This window comes from Bos grunniens, chromosome 2, assembly GCF_055505025.1.
Source record: "Bos grunniens cultivar Pamir isolate PY7600 chromosome 2, Bosgru_T2T1.0, whole genome shotgun sequence".
Lineage (NCBI taxonomy): Eukaryota > Metazoa > Chordata > Mammalia > Artiodactyla > Bovidae > Bos > Bos grunniens.
The window spans coordinates 15,993,888-16,004,615 of NC_141166.1; positions in this window are offsets into that span (position 1 = coordinate 15,993,888).

Below are 10,728 nucleotides of genomic sequence, written 5' to 3' on the forward strand. Positions count from 1 at the left end.
AAAGGCTGTCCATGTTACTTTGAGTCTTAGACTGATAAGTGTTATTAGCTGCTGTTCCAGATCAGGAAATTGAGGCTCAGAGAGGTGTGAGGACTCACTCTGGGTTGCACAGCCAGTAAATTATGGAGCCATGGCTCAAATTCAGTGATATGGCTTCCAGTTCAGGGCTTGATCTGGTCTGCCTATATCCTTCCTTCAGCTCTGGGGGCTCCTCAAGGGTCCTGGGCCCAGGTCCCACCAGCGAATATACATTTTCATTCCCTAGAGGGCTTGAGGAGGCTGGTTGCTCACAGAGGCAGTTGCTAAGCTAAGTATGCCAAGACCATACTGGGAAAGGGACCCCCCACTGACCCAACAGTTTCTATGTGCCGGTGCATTACACACACTCTAGAAGCTTCTCCTGAGTCCTCACCACCCTGAGACGTTGGGAATGTTATACTCATTTACGGATGTAGAAACTGAGTCTTAAAGAGAGGAGGTAGCTTGCCATGGGTCATACAGCTGGGAGACAATGGTCTGGCCTGTCTAATCACCCAAAGTCCCCATCGCAGCAATGATGAGGCCAACCCAGCTTAATGTTTCTTGAATGTTTGCACCAGGACAGCCTGGGGCTGGGTGCCAAAGACATCATGATGAACCAGATTGGTCCAAGTTCTTGAGGAACACCTTAAAGAGACAGACACTCTTAAAAGACAAAGGACTGCCTTCTGGACCAAGCGGGACCACAGATCTATAGGAGCCAGGAGAGAGTACTAACGTAAAAGGATGGAATTCCCTGGTGGTCCAGTGGTTAGGACTCAGTGCTTCCATCACAAGAGGTATGGGTTCGATCCCCGGTTGGGAAACTAAGATCCCACAGCCTCACAGCAAAGCCAAAAACAAATAAAACTTAAAAGGAAAGCAGGGAGGGCATCTTAATTAGTACTGACAGTCAGGTGGGAATTAGTCAAATGAGGGGAAAGAGGCAGAGGGGAAAAAGGAAACATTGGCCCTGAGGCCATAGCGTCTACATGGAGGGGAAACACGGAGGCAGAGTAGGGCAGCAGGGAGGGGTCGCTATAAGCTCTGGGCTGTGACAGTGGGAGCAGGAAAAACAGGATTGGTGTGAAAGACTGCTCTGAGCTTGCAAGAGAAGTCGGGGCTGGGGAGGGCTTTCTGCATTCAACAAGCATATATTGTGCACCTATTAAGTGCCAGGTTCCTTGCTAGGTCCTGAGGACACAGCTGTGAAGGGGATGACAACGTCCCTGCCCCCATGAATCTCATGTTCCAGTGGGAGAGACAGGCAATAAACAAGTGAGATAATGACTTAAGAGTCCTTTAGACTCTCAGCAAGGAGATCAAACCAGTCAATCCTTAAGAAAATCAACCCTGAATATTCATTGGAAGGACTGATACTGAAGCTGAAGCTCCAATACTTTGACCACCTGATTGACAAACCAACTCAATGGAAAAGACCCTGATGCTGGGAAAGATTGAAGGCAGGAGGAGAAGGGGACGACAGAGGATGAGATGGTTGGATGGCATCACCAACTCGATGGTCATGAGTTTGAGCAAGCTCCAGGAGTTGATGATGGACAGGGAAGCCTGGCGTGCTGCAGTCCTTGGGGTCGCAAAGAGTCGGACACGACTTGGCGACTGAACGACAATACCAGTGACTAACTAAAATACCTTCAGAGACTCACACGGCTGTAGCAAAAATGGGGGAACATGATTTAGAGTGGGAAAATGGGTGGGAAAATGTTGCAAAGTGTGGTCTGAGACTGTGACATCTGAGCTAAGAAGGAAAAAGCAGGCAGGTACAACAGACATGACAGGTTTGGCACCATCAGAAAACTCACAGAAGCCAACGGGACTGGGGCTTCGTGAGGAGGAAGGAGGACATGCAGGTGGCTAGAAGCAGTAGCACAGGGACCAGGGGTGTGGAACAGAGCTTAGATTTATCCTGCCTGCAGTGGAAAGCTTCTAGAAGAAATGTGATGTGATCTGATTGACATTTTTAAAGTGTTACTTTCTCATGTGACGGACAGGTCCTCGCCCTGCTGAACATTCAGGTCTCTGCCTGACAGACGGTGCGAGGACCAAATCACCGTGGGATGGTGATTTTTAAATCGTCTGGTACTGCTTTGCCTTAGATTTGGATGAGGCCATGTAGTGGTTGGACTTCCCTGATGGCTCAGCGGGTAAAGAATTCCCCTGCAATGTAGGAGACACAGGAGACGCGAGTCTGATCCCTGAGTCAGGAAGATCCCCTGGAGGAGGGCATGGCAACCCACTCTAGCATGATTGCCTGGGAAATCCCACAGATAGAGGAGCCTGGCAGACAACAGTCCAAAAGTTCGTAAAGAGTCAGACATAGTGACTAAGTGTGTGCGCACATGCGCGCACGCGCACACACACACACACACACACACATGCAGTAGTGGGTACAGCAGCAAGCTTTGATGTTGGAGCTCTGAGTCTTCATCCTGGCTGGGCCCCTGGCTAACTCTGTAGCTTTCAGGGGGTATTTAAGGGGGTATTTAACCTGAGCCTGTCCTTTAAGATAGGAGAGTGGTGCTTCCCTCCGGGTCCCTGCATGAGGAAGGCACGAGGCATGCCGACAGCAGGCATAGCAGGGCTTGTCTCTGGTTGGGTTGTAAATCCTAGAAGGCAGGACCAAGACAGTGTTCCTCATGGTCACGCTGGGATGGAGCAGAAGCTCATGTGTGCGTCTGAAACCATCTTCCTCGGTGGCCCCCGGGAGGTTTACCTTAATTATCATTGTTCTTTCAGCTGTGGGTCCTGCTCATGGCTCCGGAGAGGTAGGTCCCGGGGCTTCCACCAATCACCCACTCCTGGGAGTTCTTCATAAGCCCCACTTACTGCTTTTAAAATTGTGTGACCAGCTCACCCACGTAGGAAATGATCCTGAAGTCCACCATCATACAGTCACTGCCCTGTGAGGAAGCAGGGAAGCTGTTGCAGTCGCCAAGCCATCATGATGGGTCTCAGATGGGTCTTGGCAAGGGACAAGGAGAGGAGCTGATGGAGGATTTGGGGACACTCCTTGTAGGAGAAGCTGATGGATGCGATCTGATGAGTGAGGAGAGAGGAGATGGAGAGGGAACGGGACGGGGGCAGCTTGTCAAAGTCTGGATTCTAAGCCGAAACATCTGGCTGGGTGTTGCTGGGCCAGTTACTCTGCCGCTCTGAGCCTCAAATGCCTCCTCTTGAAAAGAAAGGTAATATCCACACCGCAGAACACTGGAAGAGATAGTGGGGGGTGGGGAGAAGAGATAAAGAAGAGGGAAGACCGGGTTGAGCGGGGAGGGACAAGGGGGAAAGGGAGGAGTTGGAGGAGAAGTCTGAGTGAAGGCCTTCGAATTGGGTAAAAGAGACCTCTTCTTTTAAAAAGATTCCTTCAGTTCTTCAGAGTCCACAAAGGAACTGACTCCCATCTGACAGTGCTCAGAGAGGTTGAGAATCTTGCCCAGCGTCACACAGCCAGTCAGTATCATCTTCGTGCCTTAAATTACCTCAAACCCTGGATCCCAGATTTGCCTTTGGAGACAGATTCTCAGCTTACAAGCCACAGTCACTGAAATCCCCGAGGACTAGTGGGGCTGGAGGCTCTGTTTTAGGGGTTCCAGATGTGGCAGGGGGTGGGAAGCAAAGGCTGCAGGAATAAAACTCCTTCCCCGTCAGGGAGGGGTGGAAGGGTGAGAGCCTGAGAATAAGATAGCTCTCAGCCCCCTGACTGGCTGGGTGACCTCAGGTATCACCATCTAAAGTGAGGATCTAGGTTCAAGAGCCCACTCACCTCCCACATCTCAGGGTCTCCCTCAGCCTGGAAAAAAAAAAAAAAAAGCGACTCTGCAGAAGTAGGGCATGGCCAGCAGAGGGTGCCAGCCAGGGCCACAGGGAAGCCAGTGTTGGCCCAGAATAGGAATAGCTCTGGGGACCCAGAGCCCCAGCTGGGAAGGCCGCCCTGCCTCCTGCTTTGCTCCTCTGCCCGGGTGCCAAGAGGCCAGCTCGCAGACTCCAGCCAAGCAGAACCTGAACCTTGCTGTCGTACCTCTCTGAGGAACCTCAGTTTCCTCCTTTGTAAATGGGCCTAATAATAGTGCCTGCCTCACAGGATTCAGTGATGATCAACCACATAAGGGCTGAATACACAGGAGCTGCTATTTTTATTAACAGTGGTGGCAGTCTTATTGTACCTTAAAGTGACTGACACAAAGGGTATCCAGTCATTGGTGCTATGACGACAGTGACGATGAGAATGATGCTGTCCCTGAATTTCCTAACCAGGGAGCATCCGGTGCCTATCAACCTGGGATGCCTCCAGTGACAGGGAGCTCACTCCCTCCCCAGCAGCCTGTTCTCATGGTCACATCATCGTTTTGCTGAAAGCTGCCTCCTGGAAGACAGCTCACCTGCCAGCTCCCTATCAGGATGACCCGGCTGGCTTAGCCTCTGACCTCAGGCCCCCTTGTTTCCCCAAGTTCTGCCTGAGAGGCTCAAGAGGTTGGGGAACCAGGACGCTGGCAGCTGGATTCTTGCCTCCTCAGGAAGGGCAGAGAGCCGACAAGTGAACCCAGGTGGCTTTGCCAGCAGGAGATTCCCGGTGGGTCTTGCTCCGGCTGTTCAGTATTCTTTTCTACTGACTGGGAGAAATCAGTAGAAGGCAAGTCCTTGCCATCCTTTGGGCCTCCCTTCACTCCATGGCTGGAGGCTGGAACGGGAATTCAGAGCTGTAAGTTCAGGAAGCCTGGCATCCCAGGTGGGAGGCCTCAGCTCCGGTCCCACCTGCTGCCAGGCACCCCATCTGTGTTTGTGGGTCCCAGTGTGAGTGCTCTTGGGTCTGGCACCAAGGGATCTGGTGGTGAGAGCAGGAGCCAAATAGTCCTGGGCTAAATCTTGGCTACTGTGTGACCTCAGGCAAATCACTTTCCTGTTCTGAGCCTGTTTTCTCACCAGGCACCTCTCAGAGTGGTGCTGTGGGGAGTATGGGAGCTGTTACATGTGAAAAGGAAAACGCAGTACTGGGCGCATAGTAAATAGTGTAAGTGAGTGAAAGTTGCTCAGTCATGCCTGACTCTTTGCAGCCCCATGGACTGTAGCCTGCCAGGCTCCGCTGTCCATGGAATTCTCCAGGCAAGATTACTAGAGTGGGTTGCCATTTCCTGATCCAAGGGATCTTCCCGAAATATCATTACAAAGTGGAAATGCTTCATTTCTCCAAGTCCCTCCCTGAGCCTGAGTGGGTCAGGGTGGCCGTGAGAGTGGATCATGTCTGGCAGGGTGGTGTCCTGACCCACTTCTCGGCTAGCGGGCACATGGTTCGTGTAACTTAATGTGCAGGGGGTGTGGGCATGCACACACGTGCACTGGGTGTGCAAGCATATGCAAGGATGTGCATGGGTATGCGTGCATGTGCATCAGGCTCTCCATCCCAGGGGTTCCCAGGGCACATGCGTACCTGCGGGCACCGGTACAGTACCCCTGCACTGATTCGGGAGGCCCCTCTGTGAGCTGTTACCATGGAAACAAAGAGGCAATCCCCAGCCTCGGGAAGAGCCTAAGATACCAGAAATGAGAGCTGACCCTGTCTTCCCAGAAAGACAGAGCCAAAGCATGATGCCCTTGGGATTTGGCAACCTCAGCCTCCGGGGGCTGGTTGGCTTCTGGGACTCTGCATTCTTTTGAACCCTCTAGAAGCTCTCACTTCTCCACAGCATTCCAGTCCCCCACAGCATCCCAGCCTTCTGGAAAGAGCTCAGGAAACAGAGCTGAGTCCCATCCTGGATGTGGCTCTACCCCTGTGCCCAGGCTCAGGCAGGGAACGTGGTCTTTTTGTTTCCTCTTCCATAAAATAGGAATAATCACACATGCCAGCAGAAGCCTTGAGCTGGGATGTTACCTTTTCTCTTGCTGGGGGCCCTGGGCTGTATGAATGTACACCGCAGAGCCCTGGATGCCACAGAGCAGCCTCCTTCATGTATACAACCCTCCCAGGGTCTCGTGGGCTCCTCCCAGCAACTCTGGGATGGAGGCTGTTCCCAGAAGTGGAACTGGGGCTCCAGGAAGACACCGCTGGCCAGGGGTGGGGTCAGGTCTGCTGTCCCCATGACCCCCAGAAGGAGAGTCACTGGCCATGAGTATTGGGTGCAGCTTTCAGCTTGGGCAACCCCTGGGGCAGAGCTGGGCTGCCAGAAGGCTTCTGGAAGGCAGGTCCCAGTGGAAGAACCATCTTTTAAAAATCTTGACTCTAATTTTAACTCAAATCTCAAGTGTCCTATCTGCAGGTTTTAATACATCCAGGCAGAATTGCTTCTGAAGTCACAAGTGGACACTCAGCCTCCTGCCCTTCGTTCCACTTTCAAGAGTGACATTCCATTTGCTGTGAACCCAGGAACAATTTTCAGATAGTCAGAGATGGACCGGGAGGGGCAAACCTGCCAGAAATGAAAATGCCTGAGAAAGATCTGAGTGCTTCTCTGTCAGGAAAGCTGTTGCAGAAGGGGTCACTTATGACTTGGGGAGGGGACAAAAGGGTGCACCTGGAGAGGTGACCTCGGGTAAGGCACCGTCCCTCCTTGGCAGAGCTGGAAGGCTTTCCACCTAAGAGGTGCTTACACCAGCAGAGGGATTATTGTGCAGGCAAGTGTTGGCTGGGGCCTGACCCCAAGGTCACTGCTTCACCTCTAACCCCACCTCTAACTAGGTTAAACTCACATGCAGGATATGGGGGTCAGGGAGCCCCTTTTCCCCTGCCTTGGCTCTAGATCCCTTTTCTAGGTGTTAGGGCAATCCTGACCGTCTGGTAGAGGAGGAGCTGGCTGGTGGGGAGCTGTAAAAGGAAGGTGAAGAAGAAGAGCCAAGACAGGGGTCTCGGCCTGAAATGTCCACCTACTCTGGTGGGCGGTGGGAAGCCATGGAAGATTATTAAACAGAGAGGAAGGGGATTAGATTTAGAGAAACCGAAGGCACGAAGTGTAAGAGAGCCAGAGCCAGCCTACAGGGCCAATCTGACGAGGGTGTTGGGCAAGGAGAGAGGAGGGCAGGTCTGAGAGATGTCCCTAGTAGACACCCTAGTAGACAGGCTGACTTGGGAAGGAATCAGGTGTGGGAGTTAAGAGCAGGAAGGGGTCCTGGTGTGGTGATGGAGGGGGACCCAGGCACAGGGCAGGCTGGGGTGGGAGGTGATGAACTGGATACTGGCTGGCTTGAGTCTGAGGTGTGTCTATGGGTTTCTGGGAGCAAGTCCAGAAAGCAGCTGGAAATGCAGGTTTTACAAAAAAGGAGCCAGAGGGTCAGAAGAGTTGTTTTTGTTCAACTTATCAAGGCTGGGAAGGGGCCACTTCAAGATCTGAGCCTGGGTCTATTGCCCTCCTTCATAGTTAGGGTATGTCCCTTGTATGTCCCTTCATAGTGAGGGCCCAGCAGACACGCAGCCCCTTCCCTTTCCCTGGGGGTCCTGGATTTTGGGCTTGGTAGAGAGATCAGCCTTATCCATGAGGAGCCTCTGTTTCAGAGGCCGGCAGCCTCAGGGGCTCTGCCTGCTGCTCTGGGGAGGGACCGTCTACAACCAGCCCCAGCCTTCCTGATCATCTGTCAGCAGGGAGGCCCTGTTAGTAGCCTGGAGGCCGCCTGTGTCAGGCTCAGTGCCCTGAACTTTACAGGCTCCGTCTCATTCAATCCTCATAGGCCCCTTCCAGGGAAGGGCTAATATTATTGTTTCCATCTTACAGATGAAGAAACCCGTCAGACCCGTGGCAGATTCATGTGATGTATGGCAAAACCCACAGTACTGTAAAGTAATTATCCTCCAATTAAAATAAATTAATTAATTAAAAAACATCTGCCAGAGGTGAAGGGCCTTGCCCCGCTCCACCGTGGGGGTGGGTGGTGGGATAAGGTTTGGCCCTGCTCCATGGGAACTGAGCCCTACCTGTAAAGTGAGGCTGGCTCAAGAGCCTCCTGCCCCGCCACAATCCCCTACGCCCACCACTGACTTCAGGTCTGCGTTGCAGGACTTCCCCATCACCCCCACCCTCTCTGCTTTCTGTTCCTCTCAGCCCAGCTCGCCCAGCTCCCTGGGAACAGCCAGGCCCACCCCATCCCCCTCCCGGGCTGTGCTCCTGGCAGCTCTGCCACCCTGGGCTCTGGTCCGGGGGTGGTCCCCGGCAGTGAGGCGGGCAGGCAGAAGCTGAGATCAGATGGGCTGAGATGCAAGGTATCCAGAGACCACCTGCCCCCCCAGGCTCCCACCTTGAGGTCTACCGTGCTCCAGACTGGGGTGGGCAGGGCCCTTTGGAAAGGGGTGGCTTGAGGTTTTAATCACTTTATCAATGTTTGTTTGTGTAATTCAGCCCTTGAGATGCTTTTCCCTCCATCTGTCCCCACCATCTGCTCCCATCAGGATTTTCCAAACCATTTGGGACCCAAGAGGAGAGGGTGGGGGCTGTGCCTCCGAGGGGGGCTAGGGAGGGGCTCCCTCCACCTGCCTCACTAAGAGGTTCCAGAGAGGGACCTGGGCCCCTGAATCACGTGGAACTGGGTTCAAACTCTGGCTTTGTCACTTTCTTGCTCTTTTACCTCAGGCGGGTGACTTCACTTGTCCTAGCCTCAGTCTTCACATCTGTAAAATGGCAGTCACATTACTGACTCCTCAGCGTTAATTTGGATCAATGTTAGCCACTCAGTCATGTCCAACTCTCTGTGATCCCAGGGACTGTTAGCCCACCGGGCTCTTCTGTCCATAGAATTCTCCAGACAAGGATACTGGGGTGGGTAGCCATTCCCTTCTCCAGGGGATCTTCCTGACCCAGGGATTGAACCGCTGTCTCCTGCATTGCAGGCAGATTCTTTACCATCTGAGCCGCCAGGGAAACCCATTTGGAACAAAGGAGGTGACATATGCAAAGCACTCTGCATACAGTAGGTGCTCAAGAGATATGAGGTCCCCTTTTCATTCATCCCTCACTTAATTCTCTCAATGACTCCCTCCTGCATTGTCCGCTCTTCTGGATGCCTCAGTCTGGGATAGAAGGGGGCTGAGTATCATCAGCAAGGACACCCCTCACCTCCACCCCTGCCAAAGGCTTTCGTGGAACCCTTCCAATCCACAGGGTTCCAGGGTTTCTGGAGCCTCATCTGTGTTAAGCTCATGTCCAGAATCACCCACCCCAAACCCCCAGGAGCCAGTGAGGCAATAAGTGAAGCCGGTCTTGTTTGTACTCTGGTTATGGTTTTTGATAGATGTCAACGTACGCAGGTCACTTCACCTTTTTGCTCACAAAGGGGAAAGAGACTTGCTCCACGGCATCCGAAGTGAGGGACCCAGGCCTTCTGAAAGCTGCCCCTCTGCCCTCCTTTTCCAGACTATATCTTGGGGCACTCGGTCCTGGGCCAGTGGCCTTGGTGGACAGTGTGGGGAATCCCAAGTCTTCCCTTTGGCTCAGGCATCTCCCAGTACTTCTCAGGACTCCAGGAGGGGAGAGGTGGCTAATGGGAAGCAATCAGCAGAGCCTACTAGAGCTCAAACTGCCCTCTCCTCCTACCATCCACCCTACTCATTTGAGGTACTGGAAAGTCAGAGGGATGTGGGGTACCTGAGGTGAGGAAAAGACATAGCCTTGTCTTCAGAAGCCCCATCTATTCGGGAGTCAGGCTGCAGACTGGAGGTCCTGAGGGCAGGACGTCAGAGTCAACTGCACAGATAAGAAAAACAGTGGGTGGGGGAAGTAGGCTCCCAAGAGGCTGAACCGAAAAGTCAGCCCACAGGAGGTGAAGCTGGGGTGGGGGAGTGGGAGGAAGCAGAGTGGCAGGGCAGCTGCTGGTGAGGGAAAACGGAGACCCCACTGGAAAGGAGGATCCAGACCTGGCTGGGAAGATTCTCAGGGTTCAGGCAGGGGAGAGGGGAAAGAGGAGGAAAGAGAGGAGGAGCCAAGGGCAGGTTCCTCTCCCAGCCCAAAGCAGAGCCAGGATTCCAGACCGGGTGGGGAGAGGGGTGGGAGCTTGTCACTCAAGGATCCTGAGTGGCAAGCCTCTCCCCACCCCCACGTCCTCATGCAGGAGGCATCTGGGAACCACCCACGCATGTCTGGCACCTCCACGGGGGGTCCCAACACCAGAGCCAAGGCACACAGAGGAGGAGCTGATGTTCTGAAGGGCCCAGCTGCCCCCAACCCCCACAGCCTGGCTCCCCAGCTCCTCCAGTTGAGAGGTTGAGACTCTGTTCATTCATCCTCCAGGAGACACCACGGCTAGACTTGGATGACCCGAGAGGCTTGGTCTGAGCCCTGGGGAGCCAGAAAGGTCCCAGCTGCTGCCACGGAGGTCAGATGACAAATGACGTCAGCTCACCTTCAAAGTAGGTCCAGAGAGCAGACCCATCTCTGCCACCCTGTTCATCTTTCACCTTGCGAGGGCCTGCTGATCCCACCCCACTCCTCAAAGTCAGTTGAGGACAGACTGCCTGAGTAAGCTCAAACCCTCTCAATCTGCTCAAAACCCCAAGTTTCCCATCTCACCTAAAGTCCTTGCATTGCCACTATCCCAACCTCTACACACTGATCTCAACTTTCCCCAAAACATTTATCTAATACACTATAGAATTGACTTGTATATTATATCCATGCCTTACCGTCCCCTCCTGTGACCCCACTGCCTAGAACAGGGCTCGGCATAGAACTAATGCTTGATAAATATTGGTGCAATGAATGGATGAGGGCACATGGA